Below are 18,958 nucleotides of genomic sequence, written 5' to 3'. Positions count from 1 at the left end.
CATAAGTTATGTTACATATTTTTTTTCTTTCCAATTTTTTCTGCTTTGCATAGTCAGCCAAGCTCGCTCGAACACTTCCTGTTAAAATAAACTCTCTCTACCTCGGGATGCCGATCTCTACTGAACCGGCCTACGAGATTTTTATAAATTCAATGGGATTGGGTAGAGAAAATTTTCGTCAATTTTTATAATGGAGAATCGAGAATAATAAGTACATATGAGTTACTCAGTACCTACTCTTAATTTAAGAGATGACTCTGTTCAAAATTACATGCTGTGGGAAAAACTTTCAATCTCGTGTTTAAAATTTTCTTTATTAATTCAGCATAAATTATCACTAATTACAAATATTTAAATAAATATTTACAATCTTAATTTTTCTGTCAAACTTGAAATATATTAAAATAGTTGTTAATATGGACTCTCAAAAAAACAAACAAAATATTTAGATATTCATACATACTTATAAAATATGGCGCCGCATTTTACCCAATGTGCTTTGAAGAGGTTTTACCCAGTTCTACAAAAGACCACACCATTATCTATGCTCGTTTTTGGGGCATAGACTGTGGTGAAGCGGAAACACCCATCTAACAGTTCTTTAGAAATCTCGTTCCTGTGTAGAGGTTACAAGGGGGGTCCAGTCCTTTACTGGAATATCAAGTTAAAGGATTCATGTGATATTAGTGATATAATATAATTTAACATCGAGTAATTTGTCGTGTAATAACAAAACATGTTAATGTTCAAAATAATACAAACAATACAAAACCCCAACAAGTGTGTTTAATTTAACTCTGCCCCGAACACAATATGTTATAAATATTAGCAACCTATCTGATATCAAACTAATAACTGATGTAGTTGGGACACAGTAATACAACAGCAAACACCCCTTATAGCTTCACAAATTTAACTATCTCGGTAGTGAGCACTGCCTAATTAGCACGAAATTAACTAAAAATCATTAATCTGAAAGCTTTATCAAATTTCGTCAATATTGTCTACTGGCTTTTTTTGTTTGAATCAAGATACTAATACGGGCTACTAACTTTGATTCATAGCTGGTGTCACGGACCTCTCCGATTTCTTTTTAATATAATAATAAAATTTATTTTATTCAAAGAATAATTCACAAGATTTAAGAATTTTGCATTGTATGTTTTATTATAGGCGTTTATGAACTTTCTATTAATAAAAGCATAATATAATCTAAACTTTGATGACTCAGTGTTAGAATTTGACTTTGATGAGGGGAGTAGAAAATAATGACATATCATATTGTACTTATCATAGAGTACTCACCCGAAAATTTAAAAATGTGAGTTCAAGTACTACTCAGTTCCTCTTTTCGTAAAGGATTTTTCTGATGCGTGGATTTATGGAAGGAACGAGGAATTTCACTTACCACGAAAATGATTCTGAAAGCAAGGGAGTGTGAGGCAATTAATCCTTTCAAAATAATTTGGTGTCGACACCGAATACTTACATTCTGTATTGAATACAGGACGAACCATTCATTCATACAGAGGCTGCAACTAAAGAAACGGCTCTTGACAATATGTCTAAAATGCATTCTTTAGTTTTCTTGGACATATTGTCCGGCGCAAACCAACCGTATAATATGAAGAGACTGTTGGTATTGATTAGCCTCCAGGGAAGACAAAACAGAGGAAGAATGATGGTACGATACAATTACAAAATAAAGGAGATAATTGGGAGCAGCATTCTTTCTGCTCTGAGAGAAACAGAGAATTGAGAGTGATAGAAAATCTAGGTCGCTCAAACGATGAAAAAAATCCAAGGTGGTCACGATCCTCAGTCATAAGAGAAAGTCCAAGAAAATAGAATTTATTAATAATTTAATACGGCCAAACACACAAGGTAAAAAAGTTTATGCCAAGAAGGTTTCCAATGGGATATATTATAATAATAATGTGAAATCTTTACATAGCATTAAATCGACAACTCCAATGATGATGATAAATAACATGTATGATTATTTTACGACACCAAAGCTTTCTCATCATACCGAATTCTCTCGATTTTCTACAGAGATACAGCCGACCTTAACTTAACCAAACTTCCGGTTAGCGCCGGTATGTGGCTTCCCTCTTAAATAAATTCTGCGCGGTCTCTTTTCGCTACAACTGTACAATGTTGGTACGCGCACCCACTGTTGTTTAGCCCTGATTCCGTGTGCATATTTATGAAACAAGCTTAATAAAATAATTATAACAAGCTCTTGTATTACGTACTTTATTTTTATGTTATCTGTACCAGTTTCGTCCATTGCATATTCATTTTTAACTGAAACGCCAACCTAATCATGTTACTCACTTATAAAATATAATTAATACTTTTGGCTAATACTCGTATTACACCAGCCATACACTTAGACAAAGGTCAAAAACTAATGTAAAACAACTCCACATTGAAAACAAACAATTTTTTTAGAGTAACGAATCTCCCAGCACTCTCACTGATATAATGATATATGTAAGTCCATTGACCAATGTTTCAGTAAGCAGTGACCAACACATCCATGGCCCCCTCAAGGGGGGGGCTGACAAGGCTCTAGCCTGAGGGCCCGGGCTCTAAGGGGACCTCGCGTGGCGCGACTACCTTATAAGTGAGATAAACGCATATCACAAATTTTCTCTAATGGTAAAATTCCTCTAATGGCGCTATTTTACTTTCACAATATTATTAATATTTTAAAATATGTGATTGTGTGATGCAAACTTTAATTATTGTGTTCCAACATTCAAAAACTTAAGAAGTCAAGTGTATTTATTGAAAAATACAAAAAAAAACGCTAAAAATACACTGAATACCCTCAATTTTATATGGAACACCATTTGGAAAACGTTTCTGTAGAGTGTCACACTGCTTTTATCCTTAGCGATAGGTAGAGGGGCCCGACAAAGATTCTGACCTGGGGGCCCGCTTCAGGATGTGGGGGCCATGAACACATATATCCTTTAAGACTCTGAACTAGATATGGACTTTCAATTATCTGTATCAGATACCATTTTCTGTTATTTTTTTATATTAAGAGAAAAACGGTTAAAGCAAAAAAAATACCCACACTCTTGATCAATGAAATCAGCACATAACGTTGGCAATTCACCCAGCTGAAAATGAGATATTTAATTGAGTCTATTCACGAATATTGAACGACATGCAGGCTAATAAAAATGTAACAAACACAACCCAAAAGGTCACATTTTTTTATGATCGCATTCGACAGTTTTAAATTTCTGTGGATAATAATAATAATTACTAACTGTCCTGTACTGCTCTCTATATTGAACAAATATAGCGTGGTGTGGGACTTACTTTTTTATGATATAAAGTGGGATTATAATATAACAATTACTATTAATAACTTTGGCGTCAAAGAGTGCGATACTTCGTACTCTTGTGGCACAGCCTCAAGGGTTCCGTCGTCGTGGCCGGCCTTCCTTCACCTTGCAGCGATGCTACAAAAACGATCTACGCGCTGCAAATGGTGGGAGGCGCAAGAGTTGGCAACAGATCGAAGAAAGTGTCGCGAACTTGTGCTTGTCCTGTGAACCAAATGCTGGGTCGTGACAATGTGAAAGAAGAAGAAGAATTAATAACTAATTAGTAAATGAGTTTAAAATGGTTTTCACACTCCACCTTCAAGTTATGACAGTATAATGAATGTTATCCATTTGCAACACGTGCGCTGTTCCAGATATTCAATAAAATTTGTCTAGCAAGATAAATTAGATAAATTCATCTCACCATCATAAAGTATGAATTTCAATGTAAATTACGATGATTCCACTCAATGTTGTTATCCATATATTTATTCTTGCAGTGGAAATGGTGATTTAGTTTTATATCACACAAAAAAACACATTACACGTCATAATATATTCAAATCTGTTGAAAAAAAAAATATATATATGTGTGTAGGTATTCATTATGTGTATATTGGCAACACAAAAAACATTGTTCCGTGTTGCCTCTGATGTAAAATGATTGTTTTACCGTTAAAAATAAAAACACTCCACCGAAAAGTAATCAGCCTATCTTTGAAATTTACACAGCATGAAAAATTTACATGTTTTATGTATTTTTTGGTTGCTTTTATTGGCCATCGTTGCATATAGATAAGCTCATTAAATTTAATTCTCGTCAGCAGGCGGAAAATATAATAAATGATGGGCAACCACTGATAAATCACCATCATCAGCATTCGTCCGAAAATTTATCGAAAAAACCCATGACTTTGATTATTTACGGTATCCAAAAATATTTGCGAGTGGAGAGTCTCGACAACTGGAGAAGCAGATCAGAGTAATGAACATAGTCATAAAGTTTACTTTCGGTAGCTGTATTAAATTTATGATTTCGAACTTTTTAGACTCTCGAGATTTGAAAATTTCTCAAAATATTTAGTTGTTATAACAAACGAATAATTCACAAGATTTTGAGAATGTAACATTCCATATATTGAACATATACATAACTTGAAAACACCTCAGATATTATATACCCACTAGAAAAAATCATATTTGAAAAAAAATACGATGCTCGACCAATTAAGCTACGAGCCTCCTATTTAATTACGACAACAAGTGTTGGGATATTATTTCTAAATACTTGTTGTTGCGAAAGAGTGGGAGAATCTCATCTCTTTTCCTGAATTAATACTTAACAAAGATAAAGCTGTGTACTTAGTCTTGGTAATTGTGTGAAATAGATATCGATAAATATTATTATTTTTAATATGTATGCGTTTAAAAACACAATAAAACAAAGTTAAATCCTCACATCTAAATTTTGTTAATTATGTATTTAGTTATTGGATATATCTCTGGTTTTTCCACTTTCTACTTTACACCAGAATTATAGTTCATCGCCTGTCACTGACTGGTCCAGTAGAGTCACGGTCTTTTCCTCCGTGGTTTTTTTTACCTAGAAACTTTACTACAGCACTCTTAAATAAACTATGACATTACACAATACTTAATGAGTAACTAGGAGATAATCACGCTGACAATGAAGAGACGACGTTGGACCTGGATCGGCCAGGTACTGCGGACGTCTGAAGAGAATTTCAAACTGACTTGAGTATTCTTCAAGCCAGTGGGATTCCGACGACCTGGCAGGCCATTAAATACTATCCATATAATATATAGACTTGCAAGCAACAGGTATTGGTACATATGCTCAAACTAAAGGACGAACATGGCCATATAAGAAGAAAAAGTAAATTAATTTAAATTAGAAATGCTGTGTTAAATAAATACATGTCAGTCTGATTAATTAAGAAGTAGTCAAATTTAATTTAATATTATTAAGAGACAGACAATTGAATGTCAAAAGACAAAAACCTCGTTCAAAGATATGTACCTTTGTACTAAAGTCAAAGTCAATTAATACACGTGCTGTAAAACTAAAGAGTTGAACACTCTGATATTAAATTTTAAATAAGTTTAATAAAACTTTCTCTGTAGAAAGAGCATGGTACGATAGCAACAAGAATTTCTATCTAAAATAATTATTTTAAATGTATAATATTATTATGAATACTTCAAAAGACATTATTAATTCAAACATGGAAACCAATATTTAATATAATTTATCATAAGTTATTTCTTAATATCCGAGTCCATAAAAATATTTATAAACCACAATATTATTATCATGAACAATGATTTTCAAACTTTTTAATTTACGGCGCCTAAAGTTCCCAAAATATGGAAATGTTCTGGATGTATCTAGCGATAATTATTTATGAAAGATGGTAATTAAAACTTTATCGATAAAAAGTGTATTAATTAATTAAAACGTACCTATCCAAAAACATTAAAACCAAACATAAATTTGTAATAAAAAATTGTGTTCGTTGAACTCTAGATTTGTATTAATAAATAAGAATAATTACAATGTTCGATCCTGATCGAAGCACATGACTTTCTATAGAGTAGAAGTTGTAATAATACTGCAGTCTGCAATTCATTTAGAAGAGATCTTTATTTAGCTTCGTATTTTTTTCGACTTATACGAGGTATACGTGAGCAGGGCAGTGTTGACCTGTGTGTCCCTGATAACTATCTTAGAAATAGAGCCCATCAGTTGTTTATTCTCCCAAGATGCAGAACCAACCTGCCTCTGGTAATGCCAATTGGGAGGGCGATAACTATGTTCAACGAAATTGCTTCGGGTGTCGATATATTCCACCTACGTGAGAATGAGTATAGGTGGACGTTGTATAAATTTTTAAAATAGGGTCTGCTTAAGTCATCCGGTGTACTTCCTTTTACCTATCTAATTTATATTTTTTGTATGTACACATTTATACTGTTTAATAACATACTATCTATCCCTATACTGATCTATCTCTTTTTTATATAATACTGTTTTATATTTCTTTGTTTCGAAATGTCATGTTGTGAACGTCTTAAACTTATAATTTGTAATGTCCACAATATGTTAAAAATAAATAAATTGAATTGAATTAAATAGATTTTTTTTTTACGAGGAATAAGTTTTTAGCCACTCACCCATAGCAATTATTACATTGCCCCACCACACCACAACTGGCCCGCACCACACCTGGTGTTAATTGGGCGTTTCATGGGACCCTACGTTTGGATTGAATGTATCAGTATTTGGTCGCCATGTACTCAGATATATTTTGAATTTATGACTTTATGTTAAAAGTGCACATGCACTTATACTAATTAACAATCTAAGGAAAGAGATCTTAACGTTGACTGTATGATGCCACAAATTCTATAAATGCAACAAAATTTGCCTTTGTGACGACCAGGTTGGACGGTCTAATTGACCCAACAGCTGGGTGGATCGACTTCAGCAGCACTTCCCTTTACTTACACATTTTAGGACATTCTCAGAGGATGTATTTGTATTACAATTATTACAATGTACATTGAAAAAGCAACATCCATTGTTCAAAAAATCCAAATTTTATACTCAAAGGAATTGTTAATTAAAAAAAATATTTTATTAAATATTGACTAATGGTAAATATTTGTGTTATGATATTGAAATGTTATCGTAAATGCTTTTTGTTACATTTTTTGTTTTGTGCTATGTCAATAACTTTATAATATTTGTTTAGTATCTTAAATGATACCTAGTAATACATTTAATAATATCCAATCTTATTAATTTAAATTTAATTGTTAGCGACAAAGTACTATTGAACGAATAATGCGATGTATTGGTAGATTATTTGTGTCGCCTTTACGATTTTGTTTTGGTAAATACCTGTTTTATTATTCAATTGAAAATGTCCCTTTGAGGCGGTCGAAACCGGTCCAAATTTATTAAATTAAAAAGTAGAATAAAAACAAAAAATATTTGCGATTTTTTAATAAATTAATCAATAAATAATACATACCTAATAGGGCGGCATTCTTTCGTACATTGGCGGCTGTACTGGCTGCCCTGACCCATTCGCTTTACTAATAAAATAAAAATAAGATATACATTTAAAAAAATACACATTCATATTTCAAACTGTTTGAATGCAAAATCGTTAGCATTATTATGAAATATTCAAATTGAAAATCGTGTTTTTATTTTAATTCTGTTTGGCGCGAATTTTGCTTTTCTCAATGCGTTTAGCTCCCGTGTGATCCGGCTTATTTCCTTTCGCCAGACATAAATTTAAATAGACGAGAGAAACGGTGTAATTTATGTATGGGATATAAAACCAGCTATGCGGCTTTTAGTATTTATCATATCTGCAAAAAAAACACATTTTCCATCGGGTGAGTTTGTGTACCAACTGTTTGTATGTCATGATGATTCTTCCTCTAATGGTAAAAATACTTTTAAATATTTCCTTATAAATCCACAACCAAATATGTTGAATCAAACGTTCTTATATTAAATACGGAGTTAAAATTTTTTGAAAAGAGGTTATTCTTTTATGAATAATCCAACTTGTTTATACATAACTGTGTAACACAGGCGGTATTATTGATCAAGCTGGAGGACATTATAATTCCCTCAGCCTTTTAATCAGAGAAATAATTACAAGATAAAAAGAACTTTTTATATACAACGTTTTTAAATTTTCTGTTGAATCATATAAACTTGACTTGACTAGCTTAAACGATCCAAAAAAAATGTACTTGATGTAAAAATGTTTTGAATGGATGTGGGTTTTAACAAAAAGGCCTGAAATCTGTTTTACCATTTGAATATTTAATTATAATCAGCCATTTTTTAGGTTTATCTAAATGATGTTCATCATAAATCTTCGGCTTCTTTTAGAAAATGGTAGAAAATAAAATGAATACGTGATTCAAAATATTTTGATTTATACATACGTGATTAAAGCAAGCTACTTTGTGGTACGATTTCGCTTAACTTCACAAAAATAATTACAAAATAAAAAGAACTTTTTATTTATAACGTTTTTAATTTTTTTGTAGAATCGTATAAACTTGACTTTACTAGCATAAACAATCAAAAAAATTTGTACTTGATGGAAATAATACTGAAATGTCATATTGATTTCCATAGTAACGCACGTGTATATTAATATTTTAGTTGCTAGGACCCCAGACCCTAGCAACCAATAATGGTGTCGAAACAACTTTTCATACAAAACAGAATTAACTGAAAATGAATTAAATTCTACTTAAAGATGTCTAAAAGTATTTAAAAAAGTGCATTGGCATCGTGTTCTGATATATTCTAAAAGTTTCAAATGTCTAGCTAGTCGGGAAGTTAGTTAAAAATCGATTGCAAGATTTGTACCGGACAAAGAACCACCGGACAAATAAGAATACGAGCTAAGAAAAACGTTGTAAAATAGGAGTGAGCAGTGACGTCGGTTAGTAATTAAAATAATACCTACTTTGATTTAAAATACAAAAGCCGGTCACCAATAGTAGCTCAATTTGGAAAGCGCTTCAGTGAATATTAAAAGCCATTAGTTAAAATGTGTCGCAATTAAGTATTACTCCTTTAACATAGTAGTCTATGTGCGTGGGCGCGATACCCGAGAGATGTAGATTCGATTTCTGTGGGGTGTCTTACTTTTTTCAAAAAGATTTTTTCTATTGGTTATAATATATTTTCTCAGAAGTGTTTTCAAAATTATTTATGTTCAAAAATATATACAATGTTCTTTGAATTCTCAATGAGAGTATATATGGACCACGTGTCACGTTTAAGACTTTCTGTCATAAACCAATTTTTATACATCATTCTAGGTCATGTGTAATCCCTTCAGCTGTCGTTCAAGATGCCAAAATCCAGTAAAGTTATCTTAAAGAAAATTCAACCCATATTGAGACTCTCTTTAGGCATTAGTAGCATAATAGTGCCTGTACATGTGTATGGATTTACTGGCAGCAATAGTGCTTATTTTAAACTATCGTGAAAATAACTGTTTACACGTAAAAGTGCTTACTGTCTCTCCAATCTCATTCTTCAAGAGTAAGCGAGACACGATGTTGTCATTTTATGTACTTTTGACAGGTAGTGAAAATTGGTTAATCTCAAAATGAGTTAGTTCCTTTTTTATCGGCAGGTTCGTCACTATCGTTCTAATGCACAGATCGAAAAAATCCCTATTGTCGCATGAAAAATCAGAAGCTTCCAAACTTTTTTGATTCATGCATGCAAACTTGCAACTGCAGGAAAATACATGTTTACTAGACATTTTCTTGTTATGGCCGGAATAATACTTACTGTCAACAGTAAATCCATGCACGTGTAAACGGGGTATAACTTACGGTCGCTCGTTGTCTTCGTAAGGTGCTATGACCCACTTCATAATGAAAATTAGTATTACCGTTCCGTCATCAACATCAGTGAAGTTTTTGCACCATAGTTATTTTTATTGATCCTGAGTCATTTACATTGACAGTTTTTCATCTATAAACCTACATTCGGAACAGAACACCAGTTAAGTACCAGGAAATGGGCTGGACACATAGCTCGAAGAAAGGACAATCGTTGGACAAATTTAGTCATCCAGTGGTATCCAAGAGGTACAAAACATCCGCAAGGTAGACCTAAAGGCCGCTGGATCGATGAAATGATAAAGTTCTGCGGAAAAAAATTGGCAACGCAATGCACAGGAACGAGAGAAGTGGAATCAGCTTGGAGATTAGCGAGACCTTCATCCAGCAGTGAATAGATTCAGGCTGGTGATGATGATGATAACATAATAAAATTTTAAAAAAAATTCTTTTACTTTGTTATATTTATACCTATAAATTTTTTTGACTTATAAATTGTTTTATTTTGGCTAGGTAAATAAGATACAAATCAACATTAACAAAATATCTTTAGAGGCAGAAGGATGCAAATCCACACTACGTTTTTTATTTTATTTTTTTTTGATATAAAATTGTATTATATTTATTCCTTTCTTACATATTATTCCAGAAGTACTTTAATTGAATTGGAATACAAAAAATAATGATTATTATATGTATATTTTCTTGGAAGTTATGAGTATTCGTTTAAATAAAAAAAAAATTGGCTCTCCTGAACAATTGGGTATTTGGCACTTGCACCCGTCTGCCTCTGAGGTACAGATATTTTCTATACAAGTATGTAATTTTATTTAACTTTTTTTTGATTTGAAGCAGCTTTTTTTCAATTCAAATCTTATGTTATGATCGTCCTGAATTTTGCTTTGTTATGTTGACAATATTTTAGCTAAAATACCTGCTTAGCCGAACAATGTAACTGAAAAGATTTATTTTATTTTATTTAAGAAAACAAAACATTGTGGACATAACAAATCTAAATTCAATACGTACACAACATGAAATTTACATACAATTTTATACAGAAAAATAAAATTTCTAACAAAAAATACATAGCATGTCACCGAAAATATCTACGTCTTTAAGGAGCGCATTGACTAGTCTCGCATCCCTCACTAATGGTACCTGATAGGCTTGACACGAGGCAACGGTTCCGATCCAGAATAAATCATGGCCACGTAGGTAATTGACAGCCGCATGTAAATTCAGATTCATTAGGACACCAGGGTTGAAAACCATCTCTCGCGATAACAGGCTAAAATTTTCCAAGAGCAGAAGAAACCTACGAGATTCAATAGATTGAAAAGAAAGCATGCCTTGTAGAAAGGCAGTTGGAAAATATAATCATTTGACGAATTATCGAAAGGAAAATAGTTATATGTATGTCTTAAAATAAAGACATCAAAGGGACGCGTTCTAAAATAAGCTTATAGGAAACCTCATAAAGACACCAGATAATCGACTCATATTCAAGAATGCTACGCACTAATGAGACGTAGACTGTACGTAAGATATTTTGATTCTTAGAGATGAAGTGAGATACCGCGAACGTATGCACCATAGTGGAATCCCAAAATATACATTTCTCAACTTATTTTATTTTACTCGTTTAGTTATTTCTTGTACTTAGTAAATAAATTCAACATAATATTTCATGTGCCTAAAAAATTCCATAATTCTGGGGTAAATATTTTTTTTACTCCATAATAAACCTCACAGCAATTGCCGGTATCGTAATATTTCTTTCATTATAAACATTTCATAGTTAAAATTCTATTCGCACTGTCACGTTCTGGGGTGAAAAAAGCGTTTTCCGCATATATTTTTAATATTATTTATTGTTTTCTGGTAACAAAGAAGGCTTTATGGGAGGGCATATTTTTATTTTACTGCTGTGTTTTATTCAGCGGCCCAAATCGGTTATCTCTTTTGTTCAGACGCATTTACATACAATATTTATTATTTTATACGCGTTTACATAATAATAACAATACCACGTGATCAATTCTAAATTTGCAATTTATGGAAAATGGATATATTATACGTTTGAAGCAAATTGTAATCCAAATTGCGTTAATAAAAACAAACATATTTATAATATCGCTAAAGGCCATTACACAATTTTAGAATAAGTGTGACAAAATAGCATCTTTTCAGCGCGTACTTATTGCTAACTCATGATTTTTCCTAAATATAAAGTTTTCAATAAGAAATTTGTGAAAGGACTGGGAAGCAATACTTACTTAAAATCAAATGGATTTATTATTCCATTTGAATCCGTTTTTACGACACGTGTTTTTCCAGTAATGACGATGTATGCGCTTATTGATTGTATTACTAATTTATTAGTGAGTAGGTATCTAGCAGTAGCGAAGCCTGAAGGTAGGCTGTTAAGATCCACCACAAATAATGCACATTAAACTTTGAAGAATGAATTTAAAACTACTATCTTAAAGTTATTATAACTTTTGATCAGGATGTTAGTAAATTTTGAAAAATTGTTTTTATTACTTTTTAGACCCCTAATACGTTCAATTAAAATTTCTACCCATTCTACTCACAAAAACGAAAATGTATGTAGGTACTCTACTATTTGATAAAGCGTACTGAGGGAGTGAAACACGTTTCTAAATGTCATGTTGTGAACGTCTTGAATTAATAATTTGTAATGGTCACTCGTATGTAAAAATTAATCAAATTTGAATTTGAAATCAGCCAGTTTTAGGTTTATTTAGTCCATCGAGCAGCATTCTTCTACCCACACCATTGTCATCAGATTGCTCTTAAACTGAACTGTTACTCTATATAAGTTTCCTCAGTTTTATAAAGGTGTGTTTCCTTATCTCTTAACGGCCCACATGCTCAGCATACGTCAAAATGGAGCGAGGAAGAGTTGCCATAAAAACGGTACCATTTAAAAAAAAATAGCGGTTAGGTACGTTCAAACACGCGCGTTACCATGATCTTACTCCCTACTTTATTTACCGTTTGTCAATTTATGGTTACGGCCGTATGTTGTAGCTTAGCTACTGGGAAATGCCAATAGAAATGGCGTATTTCAAAAAAATACTACCTCATTCTTAGGTCAATAATAATTATAAAACAAACATTATTCGGAGAATGTTTACCACATTTGAATGGTCAAAGACATAGCTTATAATCAGTATCTTTAAATGTGTAAATCTTGTCCATTTTTTTGAATAATAAAATGCCTAATTCTTGTCAAATTTGGGATCACAGAGATTATCAATATAATTTTTTATTGTAAATATTTCACTATAATAATGTCGACATAAATTTTACTAATGGTTTTATAAGTGCTTTTAAAAGTTAATAAATAAAAAAAAATCTTAACACCACTTCACATGGACATACTGAAATATGACTATATTCTAAAACATTAGAGAGGTTTACAAGAATACTATTTTATGTAATAAAAATACTTTATGCAGTCATCAAATGTTTAAAATAAATATATAGGATAATAAGGCTTCAAAATTATGTAAATAAATTATCTACAACGTTTTAGGAATGTCCAGGATCATGCTTTGAAAATAGCATAAAAGCTCCATTTTGACGTACGCTGAGCATGTCCCCCCTTAAGACTTTTAGCCTAGATCGTATTCCAATTTCGTATCACGTATTGTCTGCTGAAAGAAATATTCATTCACAAATATTTTTTACCACAATATCTATCTAAATAAATCAATATAAATAAACCTACATGGAAAAGGAATAAAGAAAAGGATATTTTTACTCTACTTAATAATAGCAATGGTTAGTTTTCACAATAAGTACTTATTTTACTCGATGGAAAAAATATATATAAGATACATTGAATAGCTTGCTTATTTTCATTTCAACTTACAGGGTATAATATACAATAAACCTAATATATGTTAATACCTCTAGTGGTGTAGGTACAGTATAAATATTATGTAAGTTTTTATCGAACGTGTAGGTTTTTCTATGATATATTATTATATTATATCAAGTAATGTAGTGCACGAGCCCAGGCATATAAATTGAGTGTCATGGTGTGTAATTTTTTTGTTTTGTTACACGTAAGTGTATTTTTGGTATCATTTTACAAGACACTCTCCCATAGTAAAACAGAGAAAGCATTTTGTAGGCAACATACCACGCCACTTCGGGTACAAATGAGATACTTATAAGAGAAGAAAAAAACAACGACGTGTATACAATAGATTGTCAAAATTTTACACATTCGGAACCCACATTTTGTTATATCATGGAAAAAACTAATTTTATATACCTGTTAACGCGTGGGAATCGAAAAATAAAGTATAGCTAAAAGAACAAATAAAATTGGTTTATGTAACAAGTAGTTTATTCATTTAAGGGGTTGGTATTTGTAGCCGTTTAACTACTAAGTTTAAATTTTGACATATAATTGATTGATATACAATACTTTTTTTATTGTATACACTTATACACAGCATCTATTACATTTTGAGGATGTATATATTATTTAGATATAATTTATAAGTTTTACGTAATTTTCGGATAAATAGAATATGCAAGGAACGACTAGTTAATTGAGAGATTAATTTTGAACTGCTTGCGTCAAAGGTTTGATATCGACTGATTAATATGATATTTGAGTGACGAATACCTAATTATTGCCTGAACTCGTTAATTATAAATTTTGTTGATAAATTCTAATAGCTTTTAGTTTTGTGTGTAGATACTATTCAATTTGAATCGTTTTTTGTGAGGTTAGTTGATCATTAAGGAATAATTGAGAATTTATACGCCTATTGAATGTATTATTAGTGATTAGATATCTAATTATCTGTTAGGTAAGGTTTTTTACAAACACTTCTACTATTCATATTTTTTTACATTTGATCCTTGCCTTTATTGTATTAATTCATTATATGAGTTAAAATGAACTATAGTCGTTGTCAATGTGTATTTACCATTGGTGACTGCGCATAGTATCTGAAAATGCCGAAAGGTGAAATCCGGGTCGCATAAAAACGGCTCAAATGGAATAGTACAACACTTAAATACATCCATATTAAAGCGGAGCTGAGCAAGTCACATCAATAGACAAATCTCGTCATATAGAAATACCCCAGTGAATAAATAAACATGTTGACCTAAAAGTTGACCAAGAATCTATAAAATAATCAAGTTGGTACATGGAAATAAAAGACTAGGTATATAGAATAATGAAGACAGTAGTAATAAGCCTTCATCTAACAGCAGATCGAATAGTGCAAACTTACTAAATTTTACACGTGTTATGTTATTTAAATTTTACTTCACTGTGCTCGTCTTGTGTACTTAAAATCAAGTAAATTCAGTCAAATCACACTTGACCTCAGTCTTGGGTAACTGCTCCTGAGACATTCCCAGACATAAAATATACTGATGCTTCACATCAAACGTAGGGTCCGGAGATACGGCTGATTAAGAGCGGGTGTGGTGCGAGGCGAATGTGGTTTGGTGGGACCTACTTCATGTGGATGCTTTATATTTTTATATAATATTATTATATCTGTATAGAAACTTCCAAGACCTTTATTCAATATTTTCTATATACCAGATACTCAAAATTCGGTGCATAGGTGGAAACCATGGATAATGCGACGGCCATATTTATTTCTTAAAACTTTGATACTGTTCGGTTATCCGTAGTTCGGTTATCCAGTTATTATGTTGGTTCGGGTTAATTTAGGTTAGGTTGGGTTAAGTTAGGTTAGGTTAGGTTTGGTTAGGTTAACCTAAAAATAATCCAGTTTATCGGCTATTTTCAAAATGTGTTTTCCGCTGTATTCCGTATAACCGAACAGTACCAAAACTTTTAATTTTTCGACTTTTTAGACCTCATGTGAAGTACGTTTTTTGAAAACAAGTTTTTATTAAGTTTGCAGAGAGTGACAGTGAAAATTCGTTTAGGTATCACTGGATAGGAGCGAATTCCTTACTCAGGCGGGTGTTGCAAAGTGAAATATGGCCGGCTATTTAGCAGTGCTATTTAGCGAACTTGAGCAAAATCCCCGAACCACTTGTGACTTGTTCGATAATGCCCGTGGGATCGCAGCAATAGTGTACTGTGAGCGTATGATGCCTTTGCGAACGGAAGCTTTGACCCAAAACAACTCGATTAGCTGACGAGTAAACTTCTGCGAGCAAGAGATGAAAATCCATTTAGATTGGCGGCCATTGATCGCTTCAGAGAGAAAAACTTTTAAGGGCTTTGTGCATACTTAAGGGAACTTATATTGTACGATTGGATAATATGACTGCTTAAGGGGTTATGTAGTGTTACTAGGGATATTGTATTGACGTAATAACGAAACATGCAAGTAAATAATATTATAATCGTCAATATTGATTAATAATAGTAAAGCGCGACCCAAATTGAGGTGCATGTCATGATGCATGTCGCCTTCTGTCACGGGCTACGGGAAAAAAAGTGTGTAATATCGTTGTTCTTGGTTTTTAAAATGTTATCAGACTGATGCTCCCATCCCGTAGCACATTTTGAACTTTTAAACGAACATTGTCAGTTGGCAAAATCTGCCGTAAACACTTAAACAACAATGAGGTCACCTCACGTTGAACTGCACTGCATCGACACCTGCATGACGTTTTGAACGTTTTTATCATATTCCATACGCCTTCACTTTTTGATCGTCATGTCAAAATCATGATTTTTTGTTTTTAGTGGTTGGCACTATGTATTTTCGATAAAAATGTGGTCTATTATCTATGGTCTGCAGGTTGGGTTCTAATATCTATGGATGTCATGCCGCAAGTATTTTAACGTACGAACACGTAGAAACTGTTAAAATTAATTGAAATTAGCATGAATAATTAATAATAATTCAAATTACTAATACATTATAGTAGGCACTTTTCATCATTGTCATTCTTCAGTGAATTTACGGAGATGGTGCACGTTAAATATATTCTGCAAAATGACGAAACCTTAGATTAAATTTTCGCTTCGACAGCGTGACAGTAGGCGACATGTATTGTGACATGCACCTCAATTTGGTTCCAGCTTAAGGCTATCCGCTCACGCAGAAACTGAAATCTGACGAACTGGTTGGTGACGGAACTCATAAACTCAGTGACTGATGCTTCGCACACGGCGTTACTGAAACCTAATAATCTCATAATCTCAAACTGCCAAACCCATTGTCTTTCCTACTTCATATCAAGCTTTTTCCGTAATATCTCTACGGGAATATTTTGGCAGCCTGTAATTATACAGGCAGGAGTATTTCTCAACATCTGCCACATATGTTAAATTAAAAATCGGTTCGCCCATCTTTAACTTTTGATGTCTTGACTTGTTATTGCTTGTTTAATTCAGTTCAGTGCTACCAATTTTGGTATTAAAATATGATTTTTCATCGAATCTACTGATATTGGTACCACTGTTCAAAAGGTGACTGGCAACTGAGAGACTGGGAGACTAGCATGTCGCGTCTCCTCGGTTTCAGTTGCGGACGTTTTGAAACTGAGAGATTCCAGATCCAGAGAGATTTTTTCTAATTGATTTACTTGTACTTTTTATTTTAAATGTTGCGAACGTCCTGAATTAATAATTTGTTATGTACTCAACGTATCTTTTTAAATAAAGAAAAAAATAATAATTTTGGATAATTATATACTTACCTACGTATATCCCTATTTTACTAGTTGTGTTCCCTACTATATTTCTGAATGATATTTGTCTTCTGTTTTTATATATTGTTTAATTTTTATTGAATGCTGAATATTTTAGAATTTTATTTTTTTTGATAGAGATAATACTCATAATATTTTGAAAAAACTCACTAACATTACATATTATCACAACAAATCCCTAAAAGGAGCTTAGATAATTAATACTTAATTAACATACATAACTTGAAAACACCTCAGATATAATAGCCACAAGAAAAAAATCATATTTGAAAAAAATGTGAAACTCGACGGGATTAGAACCCGTATAACCATTGGTATCGCGCTAATCTGTGCATTAACCAATTATGCTACGAGCATCCTATATAATTACGACAAATTAAACTAGTAGGTCATACATGAAAATGTTTGTTCAATATATGGAATGTTACATTATCAAAATCTTGTGAATTATTCATTGAAAGAAATGGTTTATTAAATACTTATTTATTTAAAATAATTTGCATGATTTATTAAAATATCGATAGTTTAAAGTGAAATATATGAGTTCGGGTATCACTCAGTTCAAATTTTTATTCTAGGATTACGTAATTATAAAAAAAAATATACTTCAGTAGACTATTTCTGATCATAACTGTACACTTTCCTAAAATATCTACACAAAATAATTCGAGTACTATTGGCACACATGCACGTGCATATACGTGAATACACGAATTTATAACCAAATGAATATCTATAAATTCCAATGGTTTTAAATTCAAATTCCATCAAGTACATTCGGTCGATAGTAGGTATGAATATCTATAAAAATTACACCAAAAAAAGCGTGAATACATTGTGCTGTCTACGGCGTAGACCTAACAATTGCTACGACCTGCAGCTATGTAACGTACTGCCTACGTATGGCCAGCATATCTAATTAAACTATATATCAGACCTAACATCATATTTTTACCACGTTTTCTTGTTTGTTCAGTACAAATCTTGCATTCGTTTTTTAACTAACTTCCCGACTAGCTAGACATTTGAAAATTTTAGAATATATATCAAAACAATGCATTATTTTATACTTTTAGGCATCTTTAAGCAGAATTGAATTCATTTTCAGTGAATTCTGTTTTGTATGGAAAGTTAGTTCGGAAAAAATCCGCAAGGTGGCGCTTCGATCGAATTCAATGCTTGCACTTTTGCGTAACGGCGTTCGACGATTTTGAAAAAAAAGTTAACTCGCTTTCTTGTTTTTTTCTTTGTTTTTTACTTCATATCAAGTACAAGTTTTAAAAATCGCATAATTGTTATTCAATTAATAAATGTTTGAATATTTCTTATAATTGCTCTCCTTATTACGCATTTGATCATTTTCTTTCAAGTTAACGGGATAATTCATCAAAAAAAAATTTAAAAAAATAGTATTTATCAATGCATAGAATTGTCAAGTTCATATGATTCAACAGAATTTAAAAACGTGGTGCATAAAAAGT

Source organism: Rhyacophila brunnea, unplaced genomic scaffold, assembly GCF_057557595.1.
Source record: "Rhyacophila brunnea isolate RB1 unplaced genomic scaffold, BYU_Rbru_1.0 scaffold_8, whole genome shotgun sequence".
In the NCBI taxonomy this organism is placed as follows: domain Eukaryota; kingdom Metazoa; phylum Arthropoda; class Insecta; order Trichoptera; family Rhyacophilidae; genus Rhyacophila; species Rhyacophila brunnea.
This window is presented reverse-complemented; position numbering follows the sequence as displayed.